This window comes from Ornithorhynchus anatinus, chromosome 10 (genome assembly GCF_004115215.2).
Source record: "Ornithorhynchus anatinus isolate Pmale09 chromosome 10, mOrnAna1.pri.v4, whole genome shotgun sequence".
Taxonomy (NCBI): Eukaryota; Metazoa; Chordata; class Mammalia; order Monotremata; family Ornithorhynchidae; genus Ornithorhynchus; species Ornithorhynchus anatinus.
The window spans coordinates 5,221,450-5,238,865 of NC_041737.1; the positions used below are offsets into that span (position 1 = coordinate 5,221,450).

General features: G+C 42.5%; 1 non-coding gene across 1 annotated transcript; it reads right to left on the reverse strand.

Moving 5' to 3' along the window:
• Window positions 1-1,234: 1,234 nt before the first annotated feature.
• Window positions 1,235-1,372, reverse strand: LOC114814885. Its single transcript, XR_003762681.1, has one exon. It is a non-coding gene; the product is annotated as a small nucleolar RNA SNORA7 (small nucleolar RNA).
• Between the last annotated feature and the right edge of the window lie 16,044 nt (window positions 1,373-17,416).

Genomic DNA, 17,416 nt, shown 5'->3' on the forward strand with positions numbered 1-17,416 from the left:
TAACTATACCATAGAATAATAGTGTCAAGAAAGCCTGTCTCATGAAAATGACTAACTCACTATCCATCTCTCCCTTTCTTCCCATACCTGCCTGTTATCTGGGCTCTTGGCTATTTCCCTGCCGAACAGAGCCTCTCTTTCACAAACTTTTTCCCTGCTTGTCGTTCAAACTTCAGCAACAATTCTGAACACTGTAGTTTAGCTCTAGTTACCATTACTCCCCATCCTGCTGCCTCAAGACTCTTCTCTATTTCCTATTATTTTCTACTTCAACAAGCACCACCACCACCTCCACCACCCACTTTGGATATCTGAAAAATTGGCAGAAAAATTAAAATATTTTCACCAACTGACAGAGATAAGCAGAGTATGTATAGGTCTAGAGGCTCATTAGGCACACCGGAGTGTTTCAAGTGCCTTCCTAGACACTAATAAAAGGAAATCTAAAAAATGAATAAATGGCAAATTCATTAACAAATTATCCTTATTATTAATAATATCTATACATAACAACATGCTAAAGTGGTTGACAGCATAGCATGACCGAGAAAATTGAGAAATCATTCAAGCAATCCCTTGGGGGAGCGGGTGGGTTTTTTACTGAAGATGTTACGAGCACAGTTTGTCGGATTTGAAGGAGGAGGGATTTCATTCAAGGGGGAAAGTGTGACTGGTGGGTTGAAGGTGGGAATATTAGGAACGAGATACAGTTAGAGTGTTGATTTGGCAGACGTGAAGAGTGTGAAGCCAGGTAAAGCCAGGGAAGAGAAGAGATAAGATAACTGATGAACATTTCCTTTCTGAGCTTATTAATCAATAATATTTATTAAGTTCTTACTCTTTGCAGAACACTGTACAATTCCCTTGTGAGAGTAAAATAGAATAAGTAGGCAAAATATCTGCAATTAAGCTGTTTAAACTCTTTATGTTCCTTACCTATCACCTCAGCACTTCGTTACAAAAAACACACTTTTACTCACAACCACCTGGTATTTTTATACATATCTTACGTTGTCTTATGCCGTCAAGTCGTCTCCGACCCGTAGCGATGCCATGGACACATCTCCCCCAGAATGCCCCACCTTCATCTGCAATCCTTCTGATAGAGGATCCATAGCGGTTTCTTGGTAAAAATACAGAAGTGGTTTACCACTGCCTCCTCTCACGCAGGAAACTTTAGTCTCCACCTTCGATTTTCTCCCATGCCTCTGCTGTCCAGCACAGGTGAGTTTTGACCTGTAGCAGATTGCCTTCCACTCGCTAGCCACTGCGCAAGCTAGGAATGGAATGGTCAGGCCTCTGCTTGACTCGCTCTCCCGTAGCCGAGACTGGTAGAGGAGTGGAAACTCTCCAGGGGTGACTCTGAGAGGGGATATCTGACCAACCCATTACACAAATCCTCAACTCATATTCATCTCTGCTTCATCCTTTCTGTAAATTACCTTAGTAACCGTCTCCCTCACTATATTGTATAGTTCTTGAGGACTAAGAATAATTCTAATAACTTTATTGTGCTGTCCTGAGTGCTTAATATATTGCTAGTGGAAAGAACCTGAGCATGAAAGTCAGAGGACCTGAGTTCTAAATGGGTTTTAAATTCAGCTACAAGACTTGCCTGCTGTTTGACTTTAGGCAAGTCATTTAACTTCTCTGTGCCTCAGTTCCCATTAACATTAACTGTTCTGCTAATTATCAAGGCTCAGAGAGGGAAGAGATGGTGACCGGGGGGCCTAGAAGAATTTGCACACTACTAAAATTTTATGTGAACTGATGGATTATGAAATATCTCTATACTTATCTGATTTAATGCTGATGGGATTGCAGTGGTTATAAAGAATATCTTTTCATCTTCTCCCCTGCTAGTTGAATCCTGCTTTGGAGAGGAGATCTAGCTTTTCGGTTGATGATGGCTTGGCACAGAAACCAAACTGCATTCTCACATTGACACCAGAGTAATTGCCAGTACTTTTTAAATGGTGGAATTGTTTTTGAATCATTCTAAATTTAAATGTTCGGTAAGAAAACTGTACATTTCTTTTCCTATAGGGCTACAACCCATCCGATTAAATACTCGTATGCAGGGTCTATGGAAAGCAAGGCTAGCTCTTATCAGCATTGATAGAGCAGGGAAGCAGCGTGGCTCAGTGGAAAGAGCCTGGGCTTTGGAGTCAGAAGTCATGGGTTTGACTCTCAGCTCTGCCACTTGTCAGCTGTGTGACTGTGGGCAAGTCACTTGACTTCTCTGTGCCTCAGTTACCTCATCTGTAAAATGGGGATTAACTGTGAGCCTCACATGGGAATACCTGATTACCCTGTATCTCCCCCAGCGCTTAGAACAGTGATCTGCACATAGTAAGCGCTTAATAAATACCAAAATTATTATTTTTTTCCCTCTTCCCCTCCTCTGAAAGCAGATGGTCATCTTTAAGGAGTTCTGTCCAACTTCCATGTGGGCTCTAACTGAACAAGATAATTAGCATTATTTTGACTTTCCCCCCATGTTTTTTTTTTGGAGACGAAGAACTCGAACTGTAGTTTTTAAACTCTAAATTGTGTACATACATAATCCCTAATGATGATGAACTGCCTTTTCCATGTTCACAGAAGCCCAGTATGGAATTAGCAAAGTCATGAGCATTTGAATGTCTTCCAACATTGCTCCTTTTAACAGCTCACTGAGGTGAAGCATTCCAGATGTAGCATATACACATAACCATCATCTTCACATATTTAATTTAAATGGCATGCATTTATTTAAATGTCTGATTGGAGCAATCAGACTTATAAGCACAAGTAATATGCTCATTTGAATTTCTAGATAAACTTTCAGATGAAGCCTATTCCCAAATTGTGGCATTCAAATAGACAGACGCCCATTAAAAATGAACACTTTGTTCAGTTGTTTTTTTGGAAATTCTACGGTTCTGCAAAATTCCCTTGGAGACATTTCCCTTTCAGTTTTCCTCTGGTTGGCTTTTGGAAGTTGCATTTAGCTCACTGATTGCCATTTGCTTTTCCAGGAGAGGATGTCTTTGGTTTGTTCTGAGTCAGAGAATTCGATTTAGGGCGAGAATTGGTGTTTGGCTTCTCCAAGTCTCCTTTGCAGACAGAACCTTTCCTGAATATCAGCTTGTCACAATAATAATAATGGTGGCATTTGTTAAGCGCTTACTCTGTGCCAAGCACTGGAGTAGACACAAGATAATCAAGTCCCACATGGGGCTCACAGTCTAAGTAGGCAGGAGAGCGAATATTAAATCCCCATTTTGCAGATAAGGTGACTGAGGCACAGATAAGTTAAATGACTTGTCTAAAGTCATACAGCAGGTATGGGGTGGAACTGGGATTAGAAATCAGGGCCTCTGACTCCTAGGCCTGTGCTCTTTCCACTATACTCCCTACTACCTTATTTAAGTGTCTGATGAAGCTGAGGGTGGGGACTAGGACTTTTTAGAGAAAAGTCATCCTGTTTCATTCATGTAATCATATTTATTGAGCGCTTACTGTGTGCAGAGCACTGATATAAACTCTTGGAAAGTACAATTCGTCAACGGAATTGCCCTCACGCAGTTAGGCATCTGTAGCAGATGGTGGCATTATCTGGGAAGCAGAGAAGAGGGAAGCTGAGACCCAAGTTCTATAGTCCCAGCTCTGTCACTGGTCTGCTGTGGGACCTTGAGGAAGTCCCTTAGCTACTCTGCACTTCTGTTCAATGTAAAATGAAGATAATAATGTTATTTGTTAAGCGCTTACTATGAGCAGAGCACAGTTTTAAGTGCTGGGGTAGATACAGGGTAATGAGGTTGTCCCACGTGAGGCTCACAGTTAATCCCCATTTTACAGAGAAGGTCATTGAGGCCCAGAGAAGTGAAGTGACTAGCCCACAGTCACCCAGGTGACAAGTGGCAGAGCCAGAATTCGAGCCCATGACATCTGACTCCCAAGCCCGGGCTCTTTCCGCTGAGCCACTCTGCTTCTCTAGATGCTTGCCCGCCATATTTCCTTGGCTGATTATCTTCTATCTCTACCGGCACATAGTCTGCAGTAAGAACTTAAAACGTGAATATAACCAAATGTCGGAATTAACTTAATTTTCATGATGGGGCTGGAAACATTTTCTAAAGGGAAGCTGATTATTGAGTCACATCTCCAGATCATTTTATTCGATGTCTAAGGTCGTGGCTACTAAGGCTGGTGTGAGCTCCTTGCAGATACAGCATATGTACCTTCTTTGTTTTGCACTTTCCCAATCACTTATACATGCACTGGACCCAGTGGGACTCAATTTCATTAATAATGTTGGTATTTGTTAAGCGCTTACTATGTGCACAGCACTGTTCTAAGCGCTGGGGTAGATGCAGAATAATCAGGTTGTCCCACGTGAGGCTCACAGTCTTAATCCCCATTTTCCAGATGAGGGAACTGAGGCCCAGAGAAGTTAAGTGACTTGCCCACAGTCACACAACTGACAAGTGGCAGAGACAGGATTCGAACCCATGACCTCTGACTCTCAAACCCGGGCTCTTTCCACTGAGCCATGTTGCTTCTCTAATATTACCTCTAGGGCTAAAGCACCTATTTTCCCTCCCTCTTGGATTACGGGTTTCTTGTGGACGAAGGCAATCTCAGCCGATTATTTTACATCTATCCCAGCACGGAGCACGTAAGTAAGCACATCATAAATACAGGATAAACTAAAATGACCTGGGGGAATTTGCTAAAAGAAGGAGAAAATATGTAGAGGACTGCATGACCTGGTGATCCTTGGTGATTTTCTTCAGCTAAAGATCACATATGGCTAAGCATAGCAGAACGACTTTACGGCAGAAGACGGGAGGTTCCGAAGAGGGTGTGACCACGAAGTCGTTAAGGGTCGGAAACGACTCAACAGCATTTTAAGAAGAAGAAAGGTCACAGTTAGATGTCTATGAAATTATCAGCTTGGCTGTCTCTTTGCCGAACTGATGCTCTGTCCTCGAATCTAAATGATGACTTCAGTGCTATCAGTTACTTACTTGCCCTTACTTGCTCCCTTTATTCATCGCCCTCCCGGCACCATAGCACTCATGTACATATCCGTAATTTATTTATATTCATGCCTGTCTCACTTTCTAGACTATGGACAGAGAATATGTCTGTTATTTTGTTACACTGTACTCTCCCGCGTGCTTAGTACAGTGCTCTGCACATAGTAAGCACTCAATAAATACTATTGACTGACATAGTAGGATCTTAAAAAATACCATTAAGAAATAGTCCAGGAAGGTCTACAAATCAACACTTTATTTTGGTTTGTGTGGTCTGGGGAAAGCACAGGTTTCATCTCTTCACCTGCTGCTGCTCTTGAGCTACTTATATCTTTTTCTTTCAACAGTTCCTTTCTGACCTCCCAAATGCCAGCCTCAGAGCAACTCCCCCCTCCCCACTCAATCTTATTATTTTTTTTTTAACACCTGCAGTGCCGTCCCTTCCAGAGCATAAAAGCTTCAGTTTCCAGCAGCCGACTCACTTAGAGGTATCACTGAATTAAACTCCCTTCTCACAGGATGTGCAGAAGCTCCTGGCGGAGCCAAAAGACAGGCTAGAGCACACTCCAAGAGAGAGAAAAAGCACCGAGCCAGCCTTGACGAAGATGTAAAAATCTGTCAATTATCTTCAAGAATCTGGCGCAAATTTCAAGTTACTGCAGGGGAGAAAAAATGCTGTGAGATTTTGGTTCCAGCTCAAAAACTGATATTTGGTTTCTGGTTTTCTTTTTCAGGAATAAGGCCCACTTTTCGATTCTCTAGGACGGCTCTGCCAAAATGAGGTGCAGGCATGAAAATCATCCTGAGGATGATAATGCTGCCTTTGTTCTGGGGGAGGATTAGTAGCATTTGACCATGATGAACAATCAGAGAGGTGTAATTTCTGGAATGTGAATTTCTATACTATATGAGGGCACAGTGTTTTGGGACAGTGACCCCTGTTTCCCCTCTGATCATTCATGAGAGCAATTTTTTTCCTCAGAGGGCTATTTCCATTTCAAGTAGGCTAAGAGAAGTCATTTAGCTAATTCATCTGGAGGTAGGATGTCAGAATAGGGGCTGGGAAAAGAGAGCTCGGGGGAGCCAGAGAAATAGGGGCTCTGCAGCAGAAAGTATTCAGTCCTTTGAAGGAAGCGGCATGGCATACTAGAAAAGTATGGACCTGGGGATCAGGGGACCTGGCTTCTAATCCCAGCTCTGCCACTCGCTTGCATCGTGACCTTGGACGTTTACTTCTCTGTGCCTCAGTTTCCTCATCGATAAAATGGGGATCCAATACCTTGTTCTCTCTCCTATTTAGACTGTGAACCCCTTGAAGGACAAGGGCAGGGTGTGACCTGATTACCTTGAACCTATCCCAGCCCTCAAAACAGTGCTTGGCACATAGTAAGCCCCTAACAAATGCCACAATTATTAATATTATATGTGGTGAAATGGCATAAGGGCCATCATTACCTTCCCTTCCTCTTCTCCCACTCCCTTCTGCGTCCTCCTGACTTGCTCTCTTTATTCATTCCCCCCAACCAGCCCCACAGCACTTATAGACCCATTCTAGACAGTGAGCTTGCTGTTGTGTAGGGATTGTCCATCTGTTGCCAAACTGTACTTTCCAAGCGCTTAGTACAGTGCTCTGCAAACAGTAGTCACTCAATAAATACAATTGAATGAATGAATGAAATTTATTTGTATTAATATCTGTCTCACCCTCTAAGCTCAGTGTGGACAGGGAATGTGTATGTTATATTGTTGTCTTGTACTGTCCCAGGTTCCTAGTAAAGTGCCCTTTAAGCACTCAATAAATATGATTAACTGATCATGGTGATGATATCATAGTAATACTATCTGAATGATAATGATTTTTTAAGCACTTTCCATGTGACAGGCACTGTACTAAACACTGGGCTGGACAGAAGTAAATCAGGTTGGACACAGTCCCTGTCCCACACGGGGCTCACAGTCATAATGCCCATTTTACGGATGAGGTAACTGAGGCACAGAGAAGTGAAGTGACTTGCCCAAAGTCACAGAGCAGGCAAGAGATGGTCCGGGGATTGGAACCCAGATCCTCTGAGCCTCAGGTCCATGCTCTATCCCAGTACCCACACTGCTTCTCAAAGCCATATCTGAGGTCTCAGCCTAGAATGCAGTATGCGTTAGATAAGGCAGCGGGTATTCAATCAATCAATCAATGGAATCTGAGTGCTTAATCTGTGCAAAGCACTGTACTAAGTGCTTGGGAGAGTACCATCCATTGGAGTTGGCAGACACGATCTCTGCCCATAAGGAGCAGACAGTCTAGGTGCAGGTGCAGTCTTGAGGAACTGCAGTTCAATGGAGAGGTGGTGGAGACAGAAGTTCACTTAAAATAGTAACAATAATAACAATAATTTTGATGTTTAAGTACCATATGTTAAGCACTGTGCAAAGTGCTGGGGTAGATATGAGAGAATCAGTTTGGAAACCATATTTGTCCCACTTGGGACGTACAGCCTAATAGACGGAAGGAGAACAGGTATTTAATTCCCATTTAACAGATGTGGAAACAGGCACAGAGAAGAATATTGACTTGTCCAAAGTCACACAGCAGATAAATGGCAGAGCTGGGAAGAGAACCCAAGTCCTTCAACTCTCAGGGCCACGCTCTTGCCATTAGACCATGCACTGGTACAACTCACCGGGGACAGTCCATGTTCCAATCTGCATTTTGCCCCAGAGATGATAGAACCAAAGGAGTTCGTGGGGTAAAAAGGCGAGACACAAACTGTGGCACTTTGTGTTGTCTATTTCCTGATTCTGGATGATTTCTGTCCGAGGGTGAGCCCGGGACTTTCAACATTCAGATCATTTCTTAAAGAAAATAAGTCCTTTGATGCTGCCGCTCAGAGAAACGTTTCCTTCCCTCCAGCAGCCCCCTCCTACCTCGAGCTTGGATGAACTATAATAATGAATGCATTCCTTCTGCAAAACCCCTCGCATTTTTCACATACTCTAGAGCAGGATTAGTGGGGTTGCCCAATAACAATGCCCCCATTCAACTCAATTTAGAAATAAAATCACCTCCCCCCACAGCCACCCCCCCCAATATCTGCCTGAAAAACATCAATGCGGGTCAGTACAGCAGCCAGGAGCCTGCAGAGGTCTCGAACACAATGAGAAGAAAACTTTGCAGGGGAAGTAATGTGGGGGACTAACAATTTGCTGCTGAACTACTGATTTAGCGCATTAAATCATTTGCATTTAGTGAGCGCTTACTGCGTGCAGAGCACCGTACTGAGCAATCGGGAGAATACGGTATCATAGAGTTGGTATCTGTCTTCTGGGAATCAAATGGACATGTTAAAAGAATCGAATACCCAGTCCTACCCAAGTCCCCTACATGACTCCTTGCTAGAGTGAACTGCGATGGAGCGAAGAGAGCTAAAGTTGGGATCGGAGATTAGAATCAATCCTTGGACTATCACGCAAGACTCTAGCTCAATTTGTACCCATCCACCCAAACACACAATGCTACCGGGACAACTTTAAGATGACATGGGAGATGAGTGGGGAAGAAGTCGATTTGGCGCTGCTTTTGAGTTGGCGACAGTGACACCAGGGACAATTGCCAGGGGGCCTTAGAGTATGCCCAATCTCCCCCATGTACCAGAGGATCAAGGACGGAAGGACAAGCACTGGGGAGGAAAGGAATGAAACGGTAAACTGAGCGGACCAAATGTCTTCAACATGCCTGCCACGCAAAGTATCTCATTGCATTGGTGGAACGATATATGAACGGAGAAAGATGTCCCTCTCTATTCTAATCAATCTTTGGGATGCTCTTCTATTGTTACTGCAACCATTTCTGTGGGGAGGGTCACCCACTCAGCTAAATCTACGTTGAAGAAACTCAAGAGAACCTGACTCCAGAAGGTCACAGGAGAATAACATCACTTTACTCTGCCTCGTGGAATAGGGTCGTATTATTATTAAACCGTGTATGTGCTGGTTTCTGGAAATGACTTCAGTTATTCTATAGAGTTTTCTGAAGGACATTCCTATTTATTGCTTTTCTGATTTTTCCAGACAGTCTGGACCAAAAAAAAAAATGGAGGAGCAAAAATGTTTCACTTAATAGAACTGCATGAGGAAAAAAAAACTCAGTCCCCTGAGGGAGACAGTCCTGCTAATTGCCAATTACCGTTTGTCATCGCTATATCCCATTTTTTTTGTACATTTAAATATTCCACCAGTTTAAATAGCATATTTTTCTAATGAAATGCTTGTCTGGATTGATGGTCTTTCCTTAATGATGTAACACTTAATCTTCTCTGTTCCAGGATTACATTTTGTCATGACTTCTGAGTTTTTAGACCTGACAGTCATTGCTCTCCCACTTCTAAAACAGGAATCCTCAAACCCAGGTTGAAGACATGGAGAACAAAGAGCAGGTTGTGATAAGATCTCATGTGCTGCATTGTGTAATTGAAAAGTGGAGGTAGCCCAAAAAGGAGTCCTGGGTAAAGGTTGAGTCTTCAAATTTTTTGTTGTTGTTGCTATGCTTTGTTAATAAGATAATTATGTCATGATGAGATAATGCTTCTTTTATTGAAATGCCCAAAATCAGGTAATAAAATCAGTGGATTGACTGATTGGCTCTAAGTGAACAGGCTTCATTGAAAACTTGAACTTATTAACACCTGCCCTTTTAATCAATCAGTGGTATTTATTGAATGCTTACTACGCGCAGAGCTCTGTACAGTGAGCACTTAGGAGATTAAAACAGAGTTTGTTGGCATGACCTCAAAGAGGTTTACAGTCTAGCAGGGGAGACAAACATGAAGATAGATTACAGGTAGGGAACATCTACCTCCCCCTGTACATTTTAAAATCTTTGAGGGCAGGGAATTCGGCTACCAGTTCTGCCATATTGTACTCTCCCAAGTGTTTAGTACAGTGCTCTGCACACAGGAAGCACTAAATAAATACCACTGATTGAATGATTAGGAGGAATTTGGCGTAAGGATATGTATATAAAGGGCTATGGATGCGGAGTCAATAGCACAATGCCTAGGAATATGGACTTGATACAAAAGGAAGGGAAATAAGGTGGTAAGAACAAAGAAAAGAGCCTATAATATTTAACAATATGCAGTCATAATCTTGGCGCTATACTTTAAATCCTGATGCTACTCAGGCTGTCCTCTTCAATATCTATCAGTCCATTAACCGATAATATTTATTGACTATCCAATCTGTGCAGAGTCCTACACTAAACATTGGGAGAGAACAAAAGCCTCATATATGTGATTGATACTTTCCCTTAAGCAGCTTACAGTCTGGTAGGATCAGATGCTAAAATACAGATAGGAAGAAAAAGAAACATGGGACATTTACATGAGTCATTGCTTAAGTACTAGGATGGTTAAGATAGCTCATAAGTATGTATATTACTGTGAAAAATAACAGGTAAAATATAAAATATAGAGTCACATATTTTTCTCATATATATATACGATGAAGTTGTGCTTTCAAAACACTCAGGAAGGGATGATACGCTTAGTCTTCCAAAGATGGCCTATTGTTATAATAAATTCACTATCTCTTAACTCGGCACCACATATATTTTAAATGTTATCAAGCATAAACTGTAACAAGTGTGTGAGAGAAAATTCAATTTCTAGGTACTGTCAGAGTTAGAAAAAAATATATTCTTGAAGCATGGCTATCCGTCAACCCAAACTGAAAGAAAATAGTGTGTGGTGGCCTGAGAGTAGAATTCTATTTACTGAAATTGAACTGGGAACACCACATGCATTTCACATAAGGAAGGACCTCAAATTGGTCCTGTGGAAGAGGGCTAAGGGCTGGGGGCCTCTCTATTTCTTACACTGCATCCCGAATCTGAATTGAGAACCTCAAGGAAAATCACCTCCCTGATTCAGATGATCACCTTGGATTGAATAAACTTAATATCCTCTATAGAGAGAGACCGGGATACCCACCATGGAGAAAGATTTGATGAGTATTGAGGGTTTTTTTTTTCTCTTTTTTAAATATTTGTTAAACACTTACTTTGAGCCAGGTGCTGAATCAAGCTCTGGGTAGATCTAAGCTAATCGGGTTGGACACAGTCCATGTCCCACATGGGGCTCACAGGTTTAATCCCCATTTTATAATAATTATAATAATGATGATGATGGTATTTGTTAAATGATTACTATGTGCAAAGCACTGTTCTAAGCACTGAGGGAGATAAAAGGTGATCAGGTTGTCCCAGGTGGGGCTCACAGTTTTAATCCCCATTTTACAGATGAGGTAACTGAGGCACAGAGAAGTTAAGTGACTTGCCCACAGTCACACAGCTGACAAGTGGCAGAGCCGGAATTCAAACCCATGACCTCTGACTCCCAAGCCCGAGCTCTTTCCACTGAGCCATGCTAATGAGAACACAGATCCTCTGATTTCCAAGCCCGGACTCTTTCCACTGAGTCATGCTGCTTCTCCTATAGATGAGGGTAACGAGGAACAGAGAAGTGAAGTGACTGGCCCACGGTCACACAGCAGATAAGTGGCTGCTGTAGTTTGAAGGTCTTTATGGGCAGGGGATGTGTCTGCTAATTCTGTTGCATTCTGCCAAGTGCTTAGTAGAGTGTTCTGTACATAGTAAGTGCTCAATAAATACGATTGATTGAAGTGGCAAAGCCAAATTAGAAGCCAAAGCCTTCAGATTCCCAGGCCTGTGCTCAATTCCAGACAGGCACAAAATAATGCCAGGAATGCAAAGGATTTTTTGATGGCAACAGGATCAAAAAGACTTTTGCTCCAGTTGCAGTGGGGTGAACGATGCCTTGGCTCTCCTTCGCGTCTCCCGTCTTCCCTTCAGACTCTCTGCTGAGTGATTTAGAAGGGTTCTTGGCCAAGTGCCGGATGCCAAGGCTACTTTGGTCTCTCTGTTATCGTATTGGGTCCCTGCAGAGATATTACTTCAAGTCGTGATTCCCCTCTTCTCTGATGAAGACAATACCAAAGCCAGTTTTCCTTATATTGTCCTCAATTCGGTGATGGCTTGAATACTCTCTTTCTCCTAAATCCTAAATCCATCCTATCAGGTGAGCGGAAATTGGATAGTGTTCAGTCGAACTAGGGGAGACGATTGATCAATAAATCAGTGGTATTTATTGAGTGCTTACCATGTGCAGATAACTATACTAAGTGCTTGGGAAAGTAAAATACATCACTGACACGATTCCTGCCTTCAAGAAGTTTTCAGTCTCCGGGAAGAAAAAGCATAAAAGATGTGGAATTAGTTTGTGTGTAGGACAGTTGCTTTACAAAACCAAGTTTCTTGATATGGGTATTTAGGCCAGAAATCCTGTAACTCTGCTTTAGACTTAAGGCAATATTTTGAATTCTTAACTGCAGCACTGAGTGCCAGATTTTCCAGTGCGGAAAAAAAAGGAAAAATAAACCGACCTTGTGAAATATTGCTGGATTATGCTATTTTACCCTTAGATGCTTTGACACCTGCCCACGCATACCTCACATTTAGTACTTTTGGCAGAATTATTGCCATTCCCTTCAAATTGATCTTCCTGATCTCTCGCTAAAAAAACTCCGTTCACTTTAAATGCCGTTCTTGTCATTAATGCTATCACCCATTCTCAATGGTCCATCCCCCGTATGCCCAGGAAAGGATTTGCAAGTTAGACTTTTATGTCTGCTTCTATTATTGCTTGTAAGATGCTTCTTGCTCAATGATCCCAGGCACAATCTTGGTTAACAGCCAGATCCTAAGGGGAGAAAAAGTCCAGCAGATAACGCACATCGTGCGGTGACTTTCACAAATCCATCTCTCACTTCAGGTTCGATCCTGCCTCAGTTGTACTGTGAGAATTTTATGCTAAATATGAATCGAAAGCCACAAGAAACTAAAACATAGACTCTTCTTAAACTTATTCAATGTAGGCTTAAGTGGACTAAACTATTGACCTTCATTTTTCCACCTCTGAAACTACTTCCATTTAATAAGCGCTCCAGAAGGTATACAGACACCTGGTCATTTTCATTCATTCAATCATATTTATTGAGCACTAATTCTTCACATGCTATTCAACATACCTGCTTTTGTCTTTATATGTCCATCGATTACACTCCACATTTGCGGGAAACAGTCTTGAAGAGATCCTCTCTCTCTAGGGAACTTGTTTTTGTCCGAGATATGTGATCGGTCTGTTCTTAGCAGTGATGGCATCTATTGAGTGTCTGCTATGAGTCAAACACTGTACTGGACACTTAAGAGAATATAATAGGGTTAATGGACATGATCTCTCCCCCCAGTGTGAATAGACAGTCACAAAGATAAATTACAGGTATGGGAAGAAACAGCATTTAAAGATCTGAACCTAAGTGCTACGGTGGAGGGGCTAGTAACCGAGGATTAAAGTGATGAGGAAGTGCAAAACTGCTAGTAGTTGGGGGGCAATAGTTAGGGCATTGGAGAGATAAATCAGGGAAGGCATCCTGGGGGAGGTGTGATGGACCCCACATAGCCTAGTGGAAATTCCTAGGAGACAGAGAAACTGAGTTCTAATTAGTCAGTCAGTCAATCGTGTTTACTGGGTGCTTACTGTGTGCAAAGCACGGTACTAAGTGCTTGGGAGACTACAATATAATGTTGGTATTTATTAAGCGCTTACTATGTGCAGAGTACTGTTCTAAGCACTGGAGTAGATACTAACAGACACATTATCTGCCCTCAGTGCCACTCATCTGTTGGGAGACCACTGCCAACTCACTTAACTTCACTCTGCTTCAGTGTCCTTAACCTAAAATAGGGATTAAATCCAACTCCCTCCTACTTAGACTGTGAGCCCCTTGTGCGTCAGGGATTGTGTCCAACCTGATTATTGTGTATCTAAACGGGGGGGGATAGAGGTTTTGAAGCCCCACTTTACAGATGAGGAAATGGGAGCCTAGAGAAGTTCAGTGATTTGCCCAAGACCATACGGCACGCAAGTGAGGGAATTATGATCGAACCCAAGTCCTCTGACTCCCAGGCTCTTTCCTGTTATCTGCTGTTATGCTGCTTACCAAGTGTCTGGCACTTACCGGGTGCTCCGTGAACACAGCTGACCGACTACAAAGGTTCACTCTGCTTAGTTTCTGGTATAAAACTGCAGTCTGTTTGAAAGTCTCTTATTTCCAGATTTTAACTGGCCCTTAAGGAACCTAGAAAATATTTCCCCTTGTAAACTCTCTTTAAAAAGTCACTTAACCATCCTATGGCCTAACACATCACTCTTCATTGTTTCCTTTAGACATCAAAGCGGCGTGACCTAGTGGCTACAGCCTGAGCCTGGGAGTCCGAAGGACCTGGGTTCTAATCTCACCTCTGCTATTGGTTTGCTGTGTGACCTTGGGCAAGTCACTTCACTTCTTTATGCCACAGTTCCCTCATTTTGGAAGCGGGAATTAAGGCTGTGATGCCCGTGTGGGACTGGGGCTGGGTACAGGTTGATTACCTTGTGTCTACCCCAGTGCTTAGAACAGTGCCTGACTCATAGTAAGCCCTTAACAAATAGCAAGATTGTCACCTCTATGAATGGTAAAGGTTGGATTCTCCCATCCTTTTGAGTTTATCCTAAAATCTGAACTTCTGTCTTACGGGTTGAGGGCAGTGGAAATTCTGGCCTCCAGAATGTCAAACTCTAGGCTTCGTGTCCTTGAAAGCTTATCAGATCATGGATTTCCAGAATCCAGTCCTACCTTCATTTCATCTCCTTTGTAAGCAGGACAATGGAGATGTCCACTCCTCCCACAGTAACCACGTAAAAAATTAGTTCTCATACCAACCCAGTCCATGTGATCCTCAGAGCAATTTCATAGCCAGATATTACTGTCTCATTCATGAAAGAAAATCTTTCCATCCTTATTATGATAATTACAAAGATCAAATATTTTTCATTTCCCATGTTAGCAGGACTTTGCAGAAACTACCCACCTTCAGCAAGTGTTGACAGGTTGGCAAACCACAATTCCGGTTTTCAGAGAACTCTCTATTCATCAGTCCAACCTGTGGTTGATACACTGCTCATTATTATTATTATGGTTATCATTAATACTATTAATCAACCAGTGTTTTTGAGTGTTTCCTATGTGCAGAGCACTGTACTAAGCACTTGGGAGAGTACAATACCACAGAATTAGTGGACACGTTCCCTGTCCATAACATGCTTATGCTTGTTATCTGCTTATTATGTACTGAGTACTGTACTAAGTTGTGCTGGGGTGGGTAGCTAGAAGATACCGGATTGATCACAGTGTCTGTCTCATACGGACCTCACAGTCTAAGTAGGAGAGAGAACAGGTATTCATTGAGAAGCAGTGTGGCCTAGATGAAACGGCCGGGGCTTGGGAATCAGAGGTCGTGGGTTCTAATCCCTGCTCCGCCACTTATCAGCTGTGTGACTTTGGGGAAGTCACTTAACTTTTCTGTGACTCAGTTACCTGATCTGGAAAATGGGGATGAAGACTGTGAGCCCCACATAGGACAACTTGATTACCTTATATCTACCCCAGCTCTTAGAACAGTGCTTGGCACATAGTAAGCGCTTAACAAATATCATTATTATTGTTATTAGAACAGGTATTTAATCCTCATTTTACAGATAAGCAAACTGAGATGAGCAAAATTTTACAGATGAGCAAAATGAGTTAAGTGACTTGTCCAAGGTCACAAGACAGGCAAGTGGAGAGCCGGGATGAAAACCCAGGTTCTTTGACTCCTAGCCCTGTGCTCTTTCCACTATGCCACACTACTTCCCTGATCAAGGCCACAGTGCTCAACCAAAAACAGCCCAAAGAAAATGATTATCACTTCTATGAATGGTAAAGGTTGGATTCCCCCCTCCTTTTTGAGTTTATCCTAAAATCTGAACTTCTGTCTTACGTGTTGAGGGCAGTGGAAAGTCTGGCATCCAGAATGTCAAATTCTAGGCTTTGGGTCCTTGAAAGCTTATATGCATAATATTACATGCAATAGTTCTCATCTCCAACAGTGAGTGAACATCTACTCTGTGCAAAGCTCTGGGGGTGAGTCAAAAGAGCTAGTAGACATGGCCTGCCTTCAAGGGGCCTGAAATCTAGTAGGAAGATGGCAAAGTAATTTACAGAGGGGGAGAAGAAAGAAAGAAAGAAAAGGGATATGAATTGAGGTTCCTCGGTAATCGAGTAGAGAAGACAAATACTTAAAGGCTAACGGTTGTTGTTGAGAGAATACAAATGCAGAAGTGTCACAGAAGTGCTGGGGGAAGCCCGAGTCAGAGGGCTTGTGATCTAATCCCAATTCTGCCACTTGTCTGCTGTGTGGTCTTGGGCAAATCCTGTAACTTCTCTGTGCTACAGGTTCCTCATCTGTAAAAATGGGAATTATGACATCTTTATTCTCCTTCCTATTTGCACTCTAAGCTCTGGGGGGGGCGGGGGGTGGGGGGGTAGGGACTGTTTCCGACTCGATCTCCTCATATCTAGTATAGCGTTTGGCAACGTAGTATGCATTTAACAAATCTTGTAATAAAAATGGTTATTATCGTTATTATTGCTGCTATTCTTCTCAAAGGGACGATGTGGAGGAAATAGAACCTGGAAAGGAGTTTAGAAATTAAACTGGGTGAATGCTCTGCTATAAATAAGAGGAGTTATGGTGGGAATTAAATGCTTTCAGCCTTCATGATTAAGACACATGTTCTACACATTGTGGGTACTGTGAAAGAAGGCGGACTCCCTCCCGTTCTGGGTCCACCTGGGAATACATAATGAAGATCATGTAAATACAGGAAAGTGAACATCTGGGTGACCTTCATTCATTCAATCCTATTTAAGAGAAGCAGCATGGCAAGGAGAAGCAGCGTGGGTCAATGGAAAGAGCCCAGGCTTGGGAGTCAGAGGTCATGGGTTCGAATCCCAGCTCTGCCTCTTGTCAGCTTTGTGACTGTGGTCAAGTCACTTAACTTCTCTGGACCTCTGTGACCTCATCTGTAAAATGGGGATGAAGACTGTGAGCCTCACGTGGGACAACCTGATTACCTTGTATCTACCCCAGTGCTTAGAACAGTGCTCTGCACATAGTAAGTGCTTAAAAAATACCAACATTATTATTATTGAGTGCTCACTGTGTGCCGAGTTGTGTGTGAAGTTGTGTGGTTTAAAGAATTTAGATGAGGCCAGAGTTGAGCAAAACCCTTCAGTATGACAAGCGGATATTTTCCCCCTGTAAATGTAGAGAGATGGATCATTTGCATCTTTTGCATATATCTGCATATTGAGTTCAAGAGGTCCCAACTCCAAGCATGTAAAGTAAAATTAGTTCATGCAACCTTCTGCGATTCTACTGACATTCAATACAAAGTGCC